This window comes from Meleagris gallopavo, chromosome 1, assembly GCF_905368555.1.
Source record: "Meleagris gallopavo chromosome 1, MGAL_WU_HG_1.1, whole genome shotgun sequence".
NCBI lineage: Eukaryota > Metazoa > Chordata > Aves > Galliformes > Phasianidae > Meleagris > Meleagris gallopavo.
In genome coordinates, this window is record NC_139404.1 from 131,168,563 (window position 1) to 131,189,575 (window position 21,013).

At 42.2% G+C, this 21,013-nt stretch overlaps 1 protein-coding gene across 7 annotated transcripts in view; it reads left to right on the forward strand.

The window, feature by feature from the left end:
* Positions 1–21,013, forward strand: part of NPAS2 (neuronal PAS domain protein 2) — a 99,425-nt gene that overhangs the window by 25,956 nt on the left and 52,456 nt on the right. Inside the window, exon 2 of one of the 7 annotated variants that reach the window (XM_085214092.1) lies at positions 5,206–5,304. The exons of the other annotated variants lie outside the window; for them this stretch is intronic. The gene's annotated coding sequence lies outside the window, so the exon portion shown is untranslated. The remainder of the gene's footprint in view (positions 1–5,205; positions 5,305–21,013) is intronic. 7 annotated transcript variants of the gene reach the window in all.

A 21,013-nucleotide genomic window follows, 5' to 3' on the forward strand; every position in this document is an offset into this window, starting at 1 on the left:
TCCAACTTCCCTGCTGCAGATAGGCCCACCAACCTCCAGATCTGGCACTAGACCAGGTTGCCCACGGCCCCATCCAACCTGGCCTTGAACACCTCCAGGGATGGGGCATCCACAACCTCTCTGGGCAGCCTGAGCCAGCACCTCACCGCTCACTCTGTGAAGAACTTGAGATCCAATCTATATGTTTCCTCCTTGAGCTTAAAACCATTCCCCCTTGTCCTATCACTATCTATCCAAGTAAAAAGTTGATTCCTCTTCTTTTTATAATCCCTTTTTAAGTACTGGAGGGCTGCAACGAGGTCTCCTCACAGAGGAGATGAATGATTTTTTATTTTTTTTTTCTCAAAGCCCCATTGTAAAATGGGTTCCTCATGGAACAAATATGAGCTTTATGCTGTTGTTGGCATTTTGACACTGATTTTGACAAAGTGGAAATGCAGTTAGTGTAGTCAGGGTCATTGTAGTTGTTCTATTAAAATGATGCATGTTTTCCTGGGCATTATCTCCAAGCTGTTTTCACAATAGAGCTGAATCAATGTATCTAATTCCCGTTCACATGCATTCATTTTACTTACCCGTGAAAACTGATGTTACCAGTCTTTGATAAGCACTTAAATTAATTCCTTCCAGACATTTCATTTAATGCCTTTCATCCTGATGGAGCTGAATTAGCAGGACTAACTACTTAAGAGTACAGAAGAAGAAAGTAAAACATTTTCGGATTAGATATTCAAGACAGGTTTTCACATTAGCATATAAAATCCATAAAGTACAGGTGTTAAAAAGAACTTTAGTTACCCTCTAGTTAGAAACAAGCTTTTGGTATGAGCAGAACCGGTGTACCTAAGACACAGGCTTCCCAGGTGGGTACAAGAGCGTTAGACAAAAGGATGCATTCTCGATGTAATTCAAAATGTAAAATTATTTTCCTCAATTTATTAAAAACAGCCTTCAGAGCCTCCTTGCTTCTCTGCCCCAGCAGGATCATTTCCCCATGTGAAGCTTTGATACTAGATTTGATACTAGAAGTCTTCAGTTGCACGGGAAAGGTAGAGTATGAGGCAGCCCCACTACATGGCTTTACCTTGGCTCTCTTACTGGAAATTATGTGTCTGCCAGTTCAGAGGAGATGGCCTCCAAAGCTTTGTGGTTTAAGGGCGTGAACAATCTATCAGGGACTCACTATCCATCACTGGTCTCCGGAACTGGGAACCTGCATGGGCAGTTTGCATTGTGCCTGCAGTGCCTCCTGGATCAAACTGGTTACTCAGTGTGGGAGAAGAAGCTCCAGGTCATTTAGGAGACTACTTACACTGGGAAACACCTGCACCAATGGACACCATCTGCAAGTAACTTCTATGTTATCTGCAAATGAGACACTTCTAATGTGGAGAGCTGCTATGTATATTACATCTAATTACTTTTTACTGAAGATTTCAGAAAATTCGAATTTGTCCAGTAAAGAGAAGATGTATTTCAGTTTTCCATTTACCAGATGCAGGTTGAACTGAATGCAGGTATTTACTGATACCTTCAACAACATATTTTCTCTCTGCTTTCCATTCCCTCATTTTTTTTTTCAGTGCAAAATAGAAAATATAAATTTGGAAAACATGAGAAAGACTGGAATGTATTTGAGAAACATACTTTGTCAGATTGAGCAGGAGAATGTGCAATGTTTAAAATAGTGGCTGGAACTTTACCCTTCAAAGTATTTTCCACACAATAAAGTATTTCCAGATAGGTTATTATGAAGTCACTATGCTGTATTAGCTATATCCTGTATATGAATGCTGATTTTGCAAACATTTCTTCTAGAAAGATGGATTTGTGTCATATGAATTTATGCATTTTGACCTTAAACCTGCTTATATAGTATCTCTGAATCTTAGGAACCTTGCTAATGGGTCAGTAATAGCAGTACTCTCTTTCCATCTTTCTAGTTATTTACTCATTAATTTTACTGCTTTAGAGATATGTCAACTAGCCAGAAACATCAAGAAGCACTTTGTGTGCATTACAGCTCTGTCTTTAATACTAGGCCGTATACAAAAACCAAGATTTTTTCTCTTTTTCTCAGAACTATATCCTTTTTTCTCAGACATATATCTAGAGAATTTTATATGCGCAAACAAAATTAGGCATAATACTGTTCTTATTCATAAAGAAGTAAATAAAATTTAGTCTTGACATGAAACATGGAGGTATTTCAGTTTTTCCTTAAAGGGGAGAGAAGAAGCTCAGGAAACTGTTATGTTTTATATGTGAAGGCGTTTTCAGAAAATGTAAATCTTTGTCTGGACTACATTTCTGTAGCTGAAATCAGAAAGTGTATAGGGCTTGATGTGCTGAGGTGGAAATGTGCATTAGGAGTGGCCAGCAGCAGCAACCATGGAGGGTAGAGCAGTGTAGCAGCAGTTTAGGAGGGTAGAGCAGAGACATAGCACCTCTGGAAACATTTATTTTTGGGAAGTTTTTGCCCCTTAGAAAAAGAAAAAAGAAAGGCATTTGCATCTGTGTTCTCCTAAACACACATTTCTGCTGTCTTTCAGAAACAGAAAGAATATATCTGAGTTCTTTGTCATGTTCCTTCCTTTTCTTTCATGTCTGTTGAGAGTCATAGAGTCATCCTCCCTTATCTTCTAAAACATGGTGAATGCAAATCAGCATCCATTGCAAGCTCAAGGTAAGGGGAGAAGTAAGGGGAGAAGAGTAACTTCCATGGCAACTTTGTCCTGCAGGATCCCTACAATAAAAACAAGTATAAAACTCCAGGAGAAACTGGTACAACATCATAGCATTTGTTTACCTAGTCCTGCCTAAGCTTTTTGCCTTTCTGCTCTTTCTGTTAAGGACCAGCTCATCACTCAGATTTGTTTCTTTCCAAAAAAGGGCAGAATCATGCCCATGTTTGCATCCAAAGAACATCCAGCATGGCTTAGTGAGAGGATTTTAGAGCAGTTCTGTTGCTGACTGGCTTCTGGTGCATAGTGCAACTATTTCAGAAGGGCTTTGGTTTACACCAGAGACTGGCAGCCAGCCAGCAGAAGCCCATGCTGTGCTGCTTCTGCCCTGGCTTCATTCTCTGCCTGTGCCCTCAGCACACAGCCCAAGAGCCACGGGTTGCTCTGAAGTCCTAGGTCTTCCCTAGTCGCTCTGCTGTGGCACTGCCTCGTGACTCTATGAGGTCAGCAAGGAGCCAGTCTCCACCTCCCTGTCGCGGAACATCAAACCTCAGAAAGCAGGACAGGCAGAGAGGGTTATTTGCTCTTTGTGCTATCCTATTGTTTTGTTAGCATTTAGCATGTCTCTGAAATAGGGCAAAATGCTTTATTATTTCCCAGATTTCCTGAGGCTGCGTGTTCCAGTGATGGCATTTGCCACTCACCTGGCAGGGGACCAGATACGGGGAAGAGAAGCAGAGCTTGCGTTAGATATTGCATCGACCAAGGTGCTCAAGTTGCTTGTGTGTGCTTGACTAATGACAATGCTGAGAATAGTGGAGAAGAATCCCCCAGGAACAGAACATGAACATTAATTATAGGGGGGAAAATATATTATTAACATCAGACCGCACACTACAGGAGATCCCAGTGTGACTATTAAAAGAAATTAATTACCACCTCTCTTTACCTTTCAGATCAACTCTTCTTTATAATGAGAATAATTCCTTCTTTGTTACCACTGGTATTATCAACTGTGTGAGAACAGTTTTTCCTTGTATTCCATTCACTGGTATTGTGTATCTGTATAGTCTGAAAATAAATATTTGCAACAGATGCATTGCATTCCCTCTGAGGGGAAGTCCCACAAGCCCGGGCTCAGGCTCTGTAAAACAGATCGGCATGCTGAAATACTGTTTCCTCTGTGCTGATAAGTGTGAAATAGCATCAAAATCATTCTCTGTGACAAAACCAGGAGTAGGATTTAGGAGATAGTACAGGAGACCTCTTTTCCATTCCCATTTCTCACTTTACATCAGAGTGGTTAAAAAACAGGAGATATTCTTACTTTTTTAAAACTAATCCTGCTTCACAAACCCTTTCCCAGATCACCAGTGTATTTTCCAAATACATCTTGTGTAATCTCACACAATACATTTTTGCTGGTAAAGTCAGAATTGAGGTCAAAACTGGACTAAAAGAAAACTCATTACAACTTCAACATCCGTAATCCGCCCTGAGGAGAGAGATGAATGCAGTGAGCAGGCTATGCATGCATTGTTTCCATTGTACTCTTGATTAACTTGTAATTCGCAAGTGAGGGAGTGTGAAGGAAACTACTGAGTGATGGAAGGTCACCAATTCCAAGAGGAAATAAACGATGTATAGGCATCCCATTCATCACTTTATTTGTGTAACATCCTTTTGGAATCTGGCTCTCTAGGGTAAAGCCCGTTTAAAATCTTTTAATATTTTGCAAAGACAAGGCTGGAAGCTTGTGTAATCTTAGCGACAAAAGAATCATATATAAAATCCACATCATCCCAGGGCTGCCAGCACCTTTTTTCTTGAAGAGGCCCCTAATTCCCCCAAATTCTTCCCGGTTGTCCTTGGATAGAGGCCAGAAATGCTCACGATTCTTTCAACCCCACATGAAGATCTGCTATCATCCTATTATTTCCAGATAATAACAACCCTATGTGCTGCTGTATGGTTCACTTTTGCATTCCAAGGAGCATCAGCTTCTCAGAAAATCCTCATTATGGGCATGGCTCTGATTAGTGTCAGGTTCCCTAATTCTGATATCAAGAAATATTTGAATGAGTGCATGATCTCCTCTCCTCATCCATAATTGCACCCTCAATTTTTACAGAATCAATTTATTAATGAGCGAAAGCTGTACGCAAAGAAATTGCATCAATTGCTCCCTTCATTTGTAGAATAGCAGCTATCCCTCAAATGAGCAACAAACTCCTGAACCGGTAGCTTCCTTTATCACACTGAAATGGAAGCAGTATAACAGTGGCTGGTCTAAATGCGGAAATAGAGATCAGCATTTGTATTGGCTATTTGTAAAGGCTGTAAGAGTTTGGCTAAAATAAGAATTAGAAACAAAAAGTGGTTGGTAAAACAGACATCTGTGCCAGACAGAGAAAAGACCTGTGCATATATCCCCAGTCTGCTTCTACTGTTAAAGTAATACTATAGCAATAGGACAGCTAGACATGATTGAAACGCTCTCACACTTTATTTTCTTCCACAGTTTATTGCAGAAATAGTAAACACACTGTGCTGCACAGAGTCAAATTGACGCACGTGATCTTCTGCATTATTGGTGGCTAATACGATTGCTCTGGAGCAGGTCAGTGCACATTCTCACTTTCAGTTACTTTGGACAAATGCAAACTAAGTGTACCGTGAAAAATTTCATCACAGAACATGGCGTCCAAAAGATGATGTATGTCACTACTGTGATATTTTTATTATGCCTCAGAGGAAATCCATGTTAATGCACAGCTGCAAAAAGAATCACAGGTTTTAGAGGAGAAAAGATCCAGAGTAACTAGTGTGGACTAGCATTTTCTTTCACGTATACCAGCAGAGCTGCAAAAATGCATGAGGCAGGACGTCATCTGCTTTTCTCCACATACAATTTTTTTTTTTTTCAGTGGGAGATAGGATTGAATTAAGTCTTATCTCTGGATTTTGTAACAGTGCCTGTGAGGAAGTAGTGGGTTGCTAGATAGAGAAATAAGAGAAAGCTGTGGCATGCACACGGGATCTTGAGGCATGGAGGAATTGAAACAGAGTATTAAAATTAATTCTTAAACTCTGCAGAGAGTTTTTTTGTTCAGCCCACTATGCAACAAATAGAGGAGTCATGGCATGACAAAAAAATCTTCAGCCCAACTGTCACATCGCCAGGGTGGATGGAGCTGTAGGTAGGTGGGCACATTCCTTGTCCAAAACGTGATTCCTCATTAGCAGGAAACCTGTCTGTGGAAGGGCAGCAGCTGCTGCTCTCACTCCTTCCAGCTCTGCTGTAGCAGCTTGGCATACAGAGTTAGGCCATAATTCCAAGCCAGGTTTATAGGGCCTTAGCTCCTTTTCTTTCAAAGGACTTGCTGCTGCTTCTTACTGATGTGAGAGCAGAGCGGCCTGATCTCCCTGTCAGGACTGTGAGTGAGGGCAGAAAGGCCCAGTCTCCTCAGCCCAACTGAGCACTGCAGGAGGCCAAGCTTGGATGGGGTGATGCTGCAGGAGGAGGAGGGGAGGAGAAGGCTCTCCTTGGTGGAGGGGGCAGATGTCAGGGCAGGCTGAACAGCTTCACAGACTCCAGAGTGGGACAAAATCCAGACTTAGCCAGAGATAATTGGTTTGATAGTTGAAGAATAAGGAAGCAGCAGATGCCTTTGAATGCATGATAAGAGCAACAGGTCAGAGACTTGGCTCATGGTGATTAGGTTTTGAGATAGCAGTAGAAGAAGCCTGTGTTCAGAAACTTGGCACAAAGCTACAGTCCTTTTTTGAACATCTCTTTGGGATGACAACCTATGATCCCTCTTTTTTTTTCCCCTCTATGGTTTCCACATGAGAGTGTCTACTGCGGTCTGCACTTAAGCCCCTCAGGAGCAGACTAGAGAGAGAAAAGTATCTGGATCTATGAAAAGGATAATATAGGGGAAAGTATCAGAGAGCCTCTGTTTCCCAGAGAGTCTTCTTAAATGTGCCTTACCATTGACTCAAATATAGATTGATATCCATGGCATAATCTGTGCAGTTCCTAGCAGCACCTGCATTTCTTTCAAGGCTTCTCACCCACACTTTGCCCAGCCTGTTATTTCTTATCCCATATGACAAAAAGCCATCCTAGCAGCCAAAGAATTGGAATGCAATGGAAAATAGCTGAAAGCTAGCAATGAATTTAGGAGCTGTGCTAACCATTTGGAGATTTATTCTCTTTTTTTTTCCTGGATAAAGGGTAAGTTAGAACCTTTCAATATTTCAAAAGAGTGCAGTAGAAAATATCCCTGGGGACAGGCTGTGTAAGCTCAGATCCTGTATCTGAAGTCCAGCACCAATATTTTCTCTAATGAAAAAAGTAATTCATTCAGCTAAAAAGAGAGTGAGTTTGACTTTGAAAATTAAAATCAATGCTTTAATTCAATACGCATACAATTACCAGCTGTCAAATGGCATGTAATGCACTTTTACTTGGGGAAATAAAAACACCACCAAAGACCAGAAAGGAGGCATTTGACAAATGTTAGGGTTTTCATTATGAACATTTTTGGTGTTTTTGAAAGCAACGCTGCAAAGTTAAGCATCACAGATGACAGAACATTATGCAGAGGGCATAAAAGGACCGATGGTGTTTTTCGGAATACATATCACTGCTTCCTGTAATGTTCTGTTGTCACAAATATATGGTGATTAGCTATTTATCAGAGTGAAAGCACATCATAAAACATTCCACATATCATTGAGTTTCTAATAATCTGTGTCACTGTAAAGATTAATACATTAAGTCAGTCCACATAACTTCATAAAATATGCTCCTTTGCCAAGATTTGTGTTGACTTTGGAAAACAGTGGATGAAATGGGAACATCTACTTTTGTTTCTGATCTGAGAAAATACAGACTTTTTTTTCTCTCTGGGACAACACTGTTTTGAGAAATAAGAGTGTCCCCAGTAGTGTTGTCAGCATGGGAAAATCTCACCTGCCTGCTTTACGAATACAGTCCTACTTAGTCTGTATTTTGGGACATGACTTACCTGCATTGAAGCCTTGCAAATCCTTTCACCATGTTAAGGCACACTGAAGACCAGCACTGTATATCAAGGTCAATATTTTCAATTTTGGGTGCTGAGAGTTCGGCACTGAAATCCATATTTAGTCATCTAACTACCTTTCTAAACACCCACATGTTCTTCAATTTCAGAGATTTATCACTACCTGTGTTTCCACCAATCCTTCCCCAGAGCCCCATGGTGTCTAAGAATACACTGGAAGTTGTATTTTATTTGAAAGATAGCTAGTGTAATTGCTGTTTCTGGAGGAAAAAAAAAAAAAAAAAAAAAAAAAAAGGAAAAGAAAGATACAAGCCAACCGTAACATTGCAAAAAGGAAATTGTTTCAAATCACAGAAAACACCTGAAAATCCGTCCACATATTCACACAATTTAAACATACTCCCATCACTAGCTTAAAAAATGCTACCCTGAGCCCACTCAGAAATGCGTGATTCAAAATGAGATTAGTGATGAATCCAAAGGAAATATAACCTTCTCAGGTTGGAGTGTGACTGATGACGTGCAGCACCAGTTCAGTGGGGAAGGTAGGAGTTCATTTAGATTGATTTATTAATGTTTTTCACAGCGTCAGTAAAATACTTGATAATTAATGGCAGAGAAATATGAGTTCAGCTAAAATCTTCCATAAATTAAAAGTATCTAATTTAATAGTAATTTAGAGGATTTTGCAAAGTGTCAGAGCAAGATAACTGCATTTGCAGAGGAGGCAAGATTGAGTGAACTGCCTGCTGGACTGATGCACATAATGTATCTTTATAGCCACGAGATTCACCATTCAGCAGCAGAACTACTATCCTTCCCATCAATATTTCCACGAAGCAAGAGAAAAAAGTATATCAGGAAAAATGTTCTCTCGCATTTCATTCTTCGCTCTTTAGCTGACTAAAAATTTACTGCACGCCTCACAGTACAGTTTAGGGCTCGGCATTATTTCTCGGGATAATGTCAGTTTTAAAATAGCCTAGAATTAGACTGTGGACAAATTGAACCTGTTCATTCCAGTAAAACCTTTCTGAGTTAGGAGGAGATGTGTGAAGCCTTTTAGTGGCTTACCTATTCCAGCACCCTTCACCAAACCTAGCTCAGACCCTTTTGCCCACCTGAACAGCAGCAGCTAAACTTCATCATTCCATCTTCTTATAGCCCATATGTACACTGAGCTTTATGTGGCTTGGCTGTGCTCACAAGTACCCAGACACACATCTCCAATACATGCAGCATGTTACTCATGGCAATGCTGGTGCAAATCCTCTGAGCCACACACCGAGTCCAAGATGAGAAAGGGGTATGGGGACAGAGTTGGCTTGCAGATGGGAGGAGGTGCTGGCTTGGGATGCTGTGGGGAAGGAGACACAGGGCAGGGATGAGATCAGAAAACCTATGGTTGGATTCCCAGAATATGCATCTCAGCCATTTTGGCTGCCAGAGGTTGGAGCAAGAAACTTGTGTATCTTGACAGTGGGTAGGTTGGACAGCAGCGGAGCAACGTGTGAAAGAGTAAGTGATATATTAGTCAAATGTGCCTTGCAAAAGTGCTCATTAAAATTTCTGTGTCATCTTCACTAAGTGAATAGAGAGCATTTCACTTAGAAAATATAGGTTTTATTTTTCCTGTCCTGTGTCCTCAAGGGTGAGGTAATTAAAAACAGAAGGTGAGAGTTTTCAAAGGAGAGAACTACAGGGATGGGACTGAGATTTGGATGAGGATTGCCCTCTTTTTCCGACACCCATTTGAAAAAGCTCTGCTCTGCATTGAGGGATTTGAGAGACTCCTCGCTGCCAATTTTAGGAGTACTGGAACACGTTCAATCATAGACAGAAAGGATAAAGTGTACTTAATTCTCTGCACTTTGGGGTGGTTTACATTGGCACAGTCTGAAAGGTTTAGAGTTCTGAAGTTTACACATTCACAAAGTCTTGGTGTTCAGATGTAACATCATGTACTTTTTTTTCACTCGAAGTAGGAAACAATCAGCAGAGTTTTTTCAGGAGCTTGCCTTTTGAAATATGGAAAGCAAGGTGAATGGTGGGAGGGCAAAAGCACCCGAGGGGGACCAAATATTGTTCTGATTATTAAAAAAAAAATCTCCATACCCAAATACCCCATAATAATGTGGCAGTAGGATGTATGAAAATAAAGTGAAGTGCTGTCATATTAGATTTTATACTACTTTTGTCATAGTTTCTATAAATTGGTATCTTTTCTGCTGACACTAAAGTTGCTATAGTTTCTATAGACACCCTGGAGACTGCTTGAAACCCAGCAGACAAGAGCAACAACAGCATTCCCGTGACCAAAAATCCTGATCCATCTCATAACAAAAGCTTTTCTCCTGGTTTCCAGGAGAAAAATGCCACCAGGATACCATTTTTGTGAGGATTTTAGGGACTTTCCTCTTTTTCCCATCTGAAGCCATAGCCCTGTGACTGCCTCTCCCAGGTATTTTGCACGAGTCTGGAAGCTAGGGGGATCTGATCCATCAACCTCCAGGGCTTCCTGCCAGTTTTTTCCATCTCTTTTCTCCTTTTTCTCTTTTTTGCTTCTTTTTCTCCTACCTCTAACCATCATGTACAACATAGTTTTGGTAAGCCTACACTGAGCCACATTCTTGCTTCACTGCTTGTTCAAAGATGGATCAGGTATGCAGGTATGCTGACAAGAGCTGGATTCATGGTAGAAGAGAATCATAGAATCACAGAGTGGCTTAGGTTGGAGGGGATCTTAGCTCCAACCCCCCTGCCATGGGCAGGGTTGCCAACTTCTAGATAAGGCTGCCCAGGATCCCATCAAACCTGGCCTTGAATGCCTCCAGAGATGGGGCTCCCACAGCCACTTTTGACAGCTGTGCCATTGCCTCACCGCCCCTCTGAGTAACAAATTTCTTTGAAATATCTAAACTAAATCTCCTCTCTTTTAGTTTAAACTCATTCTCCCTTGTATTATCACTATCAGATTATGCAAAAAGTTGGTCCCCCCCTGCTTGTAAGCTCCCTTCAAGTTCTGGAAGGCCGCAATGAGGTCTCCCCAGAGTTTTCTCCAAGCCAAACAAGCCGAGCTGCCTCTGTCTCTCTTCATAGAGGAAAGGTGCTCCAGCCCTCTGATTGTCTTTGTGGCCCTCCTCTTGGCCACAGAGCTCCAACAGCTCTGCATCCTTCTTATGCTGGGGGCACAGTACTCCAGATTGGACCTCACAAGGGCAGAGTAGAGGGGGACAGTAACCTCTCTCTCCCTGCTGGCCAGGGAGATTGATGCAGCCCAGGATACAGTTGGCCTCCTGGGCTGCAGGCACACTCCTGGCTCATGTGCAGCTTTTCATCCATCAGGACTCCCAAGTCCTTCCCCACAGGGCTGCACTCAGTGAGTTCTTCTCCCAGTCTGTACTCATATCTGAGATTGCCTCGACCCAAATGGAACACATTGCACTTGGCCTCACTGAACTTCATTAGATTCTCATGTGCCCACTTTCCAACCATGTCCAGGTCCCACTGGATGATGTCTCTTCTTTCTATCATGTCAACAGCACCACTCAGCTTACTGCAATCAGCAAACTTGCTCAGGATAAACTCAATCCTGCTGCTTATGTTATTGATAAAGGTGTTGAAGAATAGATACACTATAAAGTATCTTACTTTCTGCAAGGTAGCTAGTGCTGATTTTGTTAGATTACCTGAGAATATCATGGTATGCTGAAGGTGTTCAGGTCCTATTCTTCCGTCTGTGGTGCTTCAGTAATGGCCATGGCACTGTGTTTGAAATAAAATGCTGTTCAGCATTAATAGAAATCTATGCCTTTTTTTTTTTTTGCCTCGTGATTTTTACCCTGATAGTTATGAATGATATGATATATAAGAACATGAAACGATTCAGGCTTTTTGGGACACACAGTGTGCAGATATATGACACAGATGGCAAATAAAATAGCAAGTCAGCCTGATATTCTGACAGCAAATTTGCTTGCAAGTGAGAAGGGTAAATGCACATTCAGAACTGAAAGAAGCACCCATCATAGCCAAAACATGCTTTCCTACCAATATCATTTGGCAGAGAAAAGATTTGTTATTTTGCAATTCTAACTTTCACAGTACATGAGGTGAATCAGCAGATCAGTACTTCACTATGGTTTTCAGAGTGCCTTTATTCTTTCTTTTCAAAGTTAATATCTGGCAGAGGCATAATTTGATACTTTGCTATAGAGCTTTTAATGACTTCTTTGTTTCTAGAACACAGCAGCTGAATGAATATGCTAACATTTAAATGCACTGTGTACTCTCTGGACTATATCCTGCATTTAGGCTGTGTTCAAGAGGACATTATGTTGAGACATTCTGAAACCTCTATTCCATTTTAGTCAATAGGGAGAGTTTCCTGCAGAGTAAGAAGTAGGGAGATGCTTGAATATAAATAAAAAATATAAACAAAAGCAGTTATAGTTTGCTCTCATTCCTCCATCTCATCAGTTTAAAGCTGTTCTTATGCCAAACAGCACTGGGTCACCAGAATGCATCTTGGCTAAAAGAAATCAAGTCTGACAATGTATTTTCTTGCATGGGTGCCATATGGAAGATATTATCTGGGGCCAGATCCATTTTAATGGATCCTAAATAACCTGATTCAGGACCAACTATGTATCTAAATTAATTATTTCAGATGCTGCATTTATATTGAATGCACAACTTCAGCCATAAAATCAGTTGTCTTAAGCATTGCTCATGATCCCCCTTTTCCAAGCAGCACCCCTCAGAAAAGTTGCCTGGTAGGAGGCTCTGCCCTGGGCACCCCATAAAGCAGCACTGGCTGCCTCACGAGCTCCCCACGCAGCTCTGTAATGCCACGTCACACAACACAGAGCTGTTTCACCACAAAAATAGAACATCTATCAATTACGGTTGAGGAGACAAACCTCCCTACAAAATTCAGACAAAATCCCCTGCCACTGCTGACACCGATAGCAGGAAAAGAGAAACACGGTGCAGTAATGATGAATTGGAGAATTTCCCTTGCAGGAAGACAGTGTTGCCCATTATAGCTGGATTTGCTCTGTAGAAGGGTTATGCAGAAATTTCTGCTGGTACTGTACTTTAGACTGTTCTCATGTTCTATTTGTTTGTTTGCTTGGGTTTTGCTAGTTTTCATTCTTGTAATTTTTCATCATGCTAACCTGTAAGAGTTACCATTACCCAAAATAAATAAAAAAAGAACAGGAAATGTGTTATGTTCAGTGCAGTGAAGATTTGTTTTTTTTCTCTCTTAGCATTTTGCTTTTCAAATCATTGTATTCCCAGTAGCACAACAAAAATCATTTGCTTTAGTGCCATCGCTAATAACAATGGTATCAACACAAACCTCTGTTTGTTCATATGTTCAGCTCATTGAATAAAGAAGCTTATCATTTATCTGTGTAGAAGCTTTTAATTAGTTTTCTGAATTTACTCCAGAGATTAATGGGCAGATAATATTTAATATATTCTTTATTGTTTTCATTTCTTTATTGAGATATCTGAGTTTGTATGCTGTTCCACCTTTGATCTTTTACTCTCTCCGTGTTAGTAACGGTGAAATACTTGTCTGCAATCAGATTAATAAAGAATTCCACCAGCCCACTGCAACTGAGTGGTGGTGGGCGGTTTGTAATGTAGGACACAGCAAGTTCTATTCTGTCAGAAAAGGCCATTTGTACTGGTGTCACTTGCTGGTACATTTCAAGATTTCCAGCAGTTGAATAAGTAGGTGCCTTTTCCTGCTCACACACCAGATGAATAGTTTGTGGATTTAGGCATTTCTTTTTTTACTGAGATTTCTTTCGACCTTTTCTCCCAGCTGCCTCCTTTTTCCCTGGTCCTGACCATCAGGTATGGCACACAGCTTTGCAAAATAAGAGGAAACAGATGTATCAGACTTCAGTAGTAAATCATACCTCTGTAGTGTGTCTGCCTCACTGGTTTGGCTGGTACCAGCTGCATTCATGGAAGACATGACACACTTCAGAGCATGCTGTTTGAAGAACTCGATCCAGGGTAAACATGGGCAGAGCTACTCTGGCTCCTTGCAGCAGTGCCATGGAATGTGGTGGTAGGGTAGAGTGGTTGTGGTTGCCAGGAAGGTGCAGGTGGGCTCCTCATGGTAGCTGCGCTCCTCTGAGTTTCCATGGTGAGGACGGTGAGGTGCTGACACAGCTGCCCAAAGGAGCTGTGGGTGCCTCATCCCTGGAGGCACTCAAGACCAAGTTGGATGGGGCACTGGGCATCCTGATGAACTGAGAGATGTCCCTGCCCACAGCAGGGCGATTGGAGCTAGCTGATCTGCAAAGGCCCCTTCCAACCTAAACCACTCTATGATTGCATGATGTTCTCCTTCCTGCCACATGTCTGGCCACCGCAGCACTGCTCCTGAAACCTGTCGCTCTCCTCTTCACTCACCATCTCATTGCTGGGAAGAGAAGCTGAGCCTAAGAGGCTGAGTTCATCTTATTTCTTGCGTCTTGGGAGAAGATGCATATACCAAGTGCAGATAAAAGAGAATGAAAACCCTAAGTAAACAACAGCGCATCATTTTTATTTAAAACTGTCCTATGTAAATATAAAGTTCAACATTATGGGTTTGTCGTCCCAGTAGGAGAAGGATTAAAATGCTTATTAATGGGATTTAAAAGCAGGAGTTCAGTTATATTAGCTACAAAAATATAATTATCATAATTAAGATTGCAAAGCACTAATGAAGCTCTTTAATAATTATCCTTTTTCCTCAGAGATTAATTTTGTAAAAACCTGATTTGAATTTTACAACACACTGGAGAAACTTTGTTGGTGTAAAGATGGGAACTGCTGGTAGCTGGAGAGGGCTGAGAGCAGCAGCACTTGGCGCATTGGTGGGATGTGCTGGCACCAAGGCTTGGCCTGCACTGGGAGAGACTCGTGGTCATAAATGCGTTACATGGTGCAAAACATGGGTGCGGCCTTGGTTTGATGCTGTGTCTGAACTCTTGGTAGGCGTACAAACTTGGACATGAAACTATGGGACAGCAGTGGGAGAGCATCCAGTCACAAAGTCCTTGCAAACAGGCAGACCATGCATCTCTGGACTCCATCTCTCTAGAGCTTAGGAGTGCCCAGCCAGACTCTGAGCTTGATCTTGTCAGAGGTGACCTTAAAACCTCTTAGCTTACATGACTGACCTGCAAGAGAGACCTCAGGTGGTATAGGACAAGAGCCTGTATGGTCACAGGCTTATGAAGTCCCTCTCGAGAGATGAGAGACAGCAAATTCTCAAAATTAAATGACAACAAAGTGTCCGTTTAAAAATATCTCCCCAAAACAGATTTTTATGATTCATCTCCCTAGATGATTAAATATTTAGTTCTGCTGACAGGAATATGATAGTTACTATAGAGCAGAAAATTTAGTGCAGTGTGTGAGTTATAAGCAGATATGTTATCAAGCTGTTAACACAAAAGTGATGGGATTATTGGTGTTGATATCTGTATTTCTTTATATTGTGCAGGGATTTTTTTTTTCCCTGTACAGCAGCAGATTTAGGCCACAGCTTTGCATTTTCTCAGGACAGGGAAGCTCTTGCTTCTTGCATGCTCTGTGCAGTAGCAGTTGTGTTTTGTCACAAACCTCTACCTCCAGCCCCCGTAAGTGGCAGAGCAGCTGAGTCCCCGTGGTTGTCACCATGCTGGGACACCTGTGAGGATGGGGAAGGCCAAGAAAAGCACTCGCTGTCCTGCTTGAGGCCCAGGCTTCACTCCGTGGAGATGGGCCCATCAGGAAACAATCCAGGTGGCACCAGCACAGGGAAAAGGCAAGGCCACCAAGAGAGGACAAACTTTTACCTAAGTTCCTGCTCAATGGAAAGAGAGCTGCCATGTGTGTTGAAGTACCTAAGCCTAGAAAGAAATTGGAGTTCTCATCTCGTTTCTGGACTAGTTTCGCTTTCTTGCTGAAATGTCCACAGAAACATGTGGCCTCAAATTTCAGCATCTTGAATGCGGAGAGGACACCATCAAAGCTAGTGTTTTGACAGTGTTGTCTGAAATTCACAAGTCCCTTCTGAAGTAAATTTCTCCGCTGTTAGTAGGGTTATATACAGGCCCAGAGCCTTTGAAAGTAAAGTAACTCAGTTCCTTGAGAGCCATCCCTAAATAGTTAACAGACAAAAAGTGGGGGAATGAGGCCAACCTATTTCAGCTTATGGATATTCTGTTTTACACCATAGTGCAACTGTAGCCTGTTTAATTGGATGGAAAGGATTAGAAGGATCTTGTCAAGGCTATTGCTGCTGGGAAGAAAAAAATAAAAAAAGACAGTGACTTTGACAGCAGTCCCATCAGAAAAGACTGATTTTCTGTTTGTGTTAGTGCTTCCCAGTTAGTTCGTGCCAAACAATACAACAATCCTTGAGATTTCAACAAACAAATCTTCAGAGTGTTATATTCACATATCTTGCCAGTTTGCCTGTTTGGCTGAGCATTTGACCATCAGATCATAGGTCAGATGTTAGATTATTCTACTGATTTAAATATTTGCAGGAACAAATAAACTTTAATGGATTTTTACAACTGAGAATACTTTATAACTTCAGGGGAAGGTTTCAGAGCTAATAATCACAAAATAATCTGTGCAGTTTTACCTGTACGTTTAGGCCTGAATTTTGCAAAAATATAAGTACGTGGGAGACTTCTTACAGCAGTAAGCAAGCAGTATAGAGTTAAGCACATGTTAAAATCTTTGTACATTTGGGGTTTCTGATACTGTGAGGATTAAAGTTTTATGAATACCTAAAACAGATTAAGAACATGAGAAGCAGAGAGAGAAAAATACATTTCTTTTGCTGTTAAGGGCCTTTCTCATGACAGGACTTTTTCTTCTTCTCTCTTTTTTTTTTCTTCCTAATTCCATAGTAAAGTGAATTCTTTTAAACTGATGTCTAAAGATGACATGACAGATGCATGACATGCATGACACACAGTGATGCAATGTTAAAATGTGTACCTCATGTTCTTTTCTCCTTGATAGCAGGTTTATAAAGCAGGAAAGATGTCAGTGTAGAGGAGACAGTGCACAAGGTGTTGGTAGCAGAGAAGACAAAAAAACCATTAAAATAGATTTCAAGAATATATGTTATGGAGGAACTTACTCGGGGAGCATGAGGATGTTCCTGGTAGTAGCCAGCTGAGTAGATCCAGTTCCACAGGACAATTCATGTTGTAAGAGCCCACAGTTAGTCTCAGCCCAATCTCCTACTCAAAGCATGGCAGCTCTGGGGTCAGGCTGTGTTGCTCAAGGATGTCCTGTCAGATCCTAACAGCCTTCGAGGATGGGAACAGCACAGCCTCTCTGGGCAGTCTCCACTACTGCCTGGCTGTCCTCATGGGGAAGTTTCTCCTTTCTTCTTTCAACTGATGCTCATTATTTCTTCCTTTCCCATTCTGCATTGCCATAAGGAGACTGATTCTAGCTCATCGACCCTTTGTGGGTTCTGGTGGGCCTGTTAGGTGCCTCAAAGCCATCCTTTGTCAGCAATGAACCATCCCAGTTCCCTCAGCCTTTCCTCATGGGGAAGTGCTTCAGGTCCCATCACTCTGTGGGCCCTCTGATGAATTCCACCCAATCTTTTCTGTGTTGAGGTGTCCAGAACTGGACAGCCCTACCCTAGACATGGTCCAACAAGTGCTGAGTAAAGAGGAATAACCTTTTGCCTCAATCAAGTCGTGCCCCTGTTCATGCTAGCCAGGGCACGAAATTGCACCACCACCTCATGCATAGCTTGTTTCCTACCAGGACTCCTAGGGCTGATCCACAGCAATTCATCTCCAGCCTGTACCAGAATTAAAAGCTCTTCCTTCCCAGATGCAGGATATGGCTGTGGTCACCGTTGAACTTCATGAGGTTCCTCTCAGCTCTTTCCACAGCCTGTTTGGGTTCCCCTGATGGCAGCCCTGCCTTTGAGCGAGAAGCCGACATAAATGACACCCAATGCTCCCTTCCCATCTACAGATCCTGTCATTTATAACAGGCAATCAGGTTGCTCTGGGATGATTTACTCTTGGTAAATCCATGCTGACTGTTCTCTTTCATGCATCCAGACATGTGGTCTGTGGACTTACTCCATAATTTCCCGGGAACTGAAGTAAGGCTGCCTGACTTCTTGTACCCTGTTGCCTTGTGGTTGATTTTGTGTTGTTGTTGTTAAAGATGGGCCTATCAGACTTTCTCCAGTAATTAGGTACCTCCCCGAGTCTCCACAATCTCTCAGAGATGAGAGAGATCAGCCTAGTGAGGACAGCAGTGGCTCTCCCAGTATCTGCCTGTCAGGCCCCACCATTTGTATGGGTCAAGTTGCCTCAAGTCCCTTGAGTTCCTTGAGCTGATCCTCAGCTATTGCTGGTCTTTCTGCTCCTCCAAGATCCTGCCTCCAACACAGAGTCCTGAGTGACCTTGTGGGGGAAGACTGGGATGAAGGCATCAGTACCTCAGACATATATTTCAATATCTAGAGGAGACTGTAAGTAAGAAGGGGACAGACTTCAGCAGGGTCTGTTGTGATAGGACAAGAGTAAATGGTTTCCAACTGAAAGAGAAGAGATTTAGATTGGATGTAAGGAAGAACTTTTTTTACAGTAAGGGTGGTGAGGTACTGGAACAGTCAGGTTGCCCAGACTGACAGTAGAAGTCCTGTCCCTTGGGTCAGGCTGGATGGGGCTCTGAGCAACCTGACCGAGCTGTAGGTGTCTCTGCTCACTGCAGGGGCTTGAACTATAAATAACCTTTAAATGTCCCTTCAACTCAAATGATTCTGTGATCCCTTTGCTGTCAATCCACCCACCCATCCTTCCTTTCTTTTGTTTTGCAGCAGACCTTCCTTATTCAACCTTCTACTACTGTGATATTGTAGAACAAGCTCTTCTTGTTGCCACTGATGTTCTCTGCAAGTGTCAACTGTAGGTGAACTTTGGCTTTCCAGACACCATCCCTACACACCCAAGAAAGTCAATACAAAAAGGCAGTAACTGCAGTGGATGATTTATCATCTCCTGCCACATTGCTCATGCACAACCTTTGACAAAAATCAGGCTGTGTACTGTAGTTTTCTAAGTCCTATTTTTTCTGAACTTACTCAACTGCTCAATTTTGCATAGTTCTGTAAGAAGGGAGGAATGAATATACATATGCCAAACCAGTAATGATGTAGCCTTTAACTGCCCCGTGCCTCAGTTTCCTTGTTAAAACGCACCAGTCAATTCCATCCCACCATCCCTGTTTTGCCATATCCCTGCTTCTATATGTGTTACCCTTCTGTGAAGGGACTGGTCCTTTTCTCCAGAAGAACAGGCTTTCCCTCGTGAGGGCCCTGTGACAAGCCAAGATCCCACTCTGCAGGAGAGCAGGCTGTGAGCAGACCATTGCAATCACGTCCTCCGTTCATCACACGCAGCAATGTTACCGAACTGACCTACTTTCCCCGTCCGCCCACGGAAGGCTAATCCTGTTTAGCATTGCTGGAAGGGGACGGGCACGCGGAAAAGTGCTCGGAGTTATACAGATGGCAGTCTTTGCTGATTAATGTTACTTTAATTTGTTTGCCTTTCTGTTTGCAGCCGTGTGAGGGGAGAGCAGCGTGGGGCTGGACCCGGGGATTCACTTATCCTGCTCACTGAAGTCTGAGTGGCATTAGCCATTCGGTAACAATCATATTAAGGAAGATAACGAGCATGCACATCCTGATCTCCGTCAGGGACGCCAGGCTCTGCACAAACTTTACGCCTTGCTCACAAGCTAGAGATAAAGGATGCCCTGCGCTCACCCTGGCTGCCCTCCCTGCAGCACTGCACTGCTGGCATCATCTGTGCTCCTCCTAGCTCAGGCAGATGCGAATGATGCTGCACCTATGGGGGGCTCACACATCCCACACACTGAAATCAAACTGCCACCAGGGCAGCAGGGTAAGCTGCCAAATAGCTCACAGCAATAGGTGAAACACTTCTGACGGACAGAAAAGAATACCTTTTCTCACTAAATAAAGAATAAAAACAGAGTACAGTGTGAGGCCTTACTTCTCCTTATTATAATTTCATAACCACTCAGTTGTGCTACCTGTGAGCAGTCCCTGCCAACCCCAGTTTGGAAGAGCGGAGCATTAATTTCTGTCATGTTACATCATTTTCATTGTCTGCATTTGGATTATTTTTTTAATGTCTGTTTTGCTTTAAGCCAGTCACCATGTAAAGATTCACTGTAAACATATGTGTGAAACGCGGAGAAACCCATAGTTACACGAGGTCCAATATTTCCTCCAAAAGTTTTCTTCTTTCCCTTTTGTGTTGGATCTTCTTTGGAAACCTATAAACAGCCTTTTCTTCAGTGCAAACAGAATGTAGTAAACCACTGACTAAAGGAAGATCAAATTGCACACTATCAGGCAAAGACAGTCATTGCTCTAAACCCAGACTCATACCGTGCTGCTGGAGTTCTCCTTTGATCATAAAAATAGTGATTCCCATAACAATTGCAGCATTACATGACCTCTAGTAACTGCTGACTGCCTTTCTCCCACTGAAAAAGTACATTGCCTTCTCAAATGACAATCTATATCATGAGGAAAGTGAGTTTTTTTTTCTTAAATTCTATTCAGTCTATTCTGTTTGCATTTCAGTATATCAGTTTGGAATGGTAGTGGTGTCCTGTGCTGTATTTAGCTATGGATTCTGTGTGTTCTTGTAACAGCACAGAGATTTCCATCTGAAAACTAAATGTGGAGGGTTACATTAAATTTGTCTGTAAATCTCTCGGTTTATTCTGATTTGCACTTATATGAATCCTTCCTGTGTGTATGCACCATAGCTGTCACAATGGGGTATCTGAGTGCTTCAGCCATGTCGGAGAAACACAGAACAAGCCATTGTAAATGTTCAGACAATCATTTGTTGCCTGTGACTCCTCGTTTCCCATTTGAGATTAAATATTAGGAAACATTTCTTCTCACAAAGAGCAGTGAAGCAGTGGAACAGGCTGCCCAGGGAGGTGGTGCAGTCACCTCCCTGGAGGTGTTCAAGAACCGTGTGGATGTGGCACTGAGGGATGTGGTCAGTGGGCATGGTGGGGGTGGGCTGCTGGTTGGATTGAATGATCTGAGAGGTCTTTTCCAGCCTTAATGATCCTATGATTTGCAGTTCTTTCTTCTTTCCTCCCAGCAAGAGAAAGGAAATACTTCACTTTTCGGCCCATGATACCTCCTATTAGAGCTCTGCCTTAGCT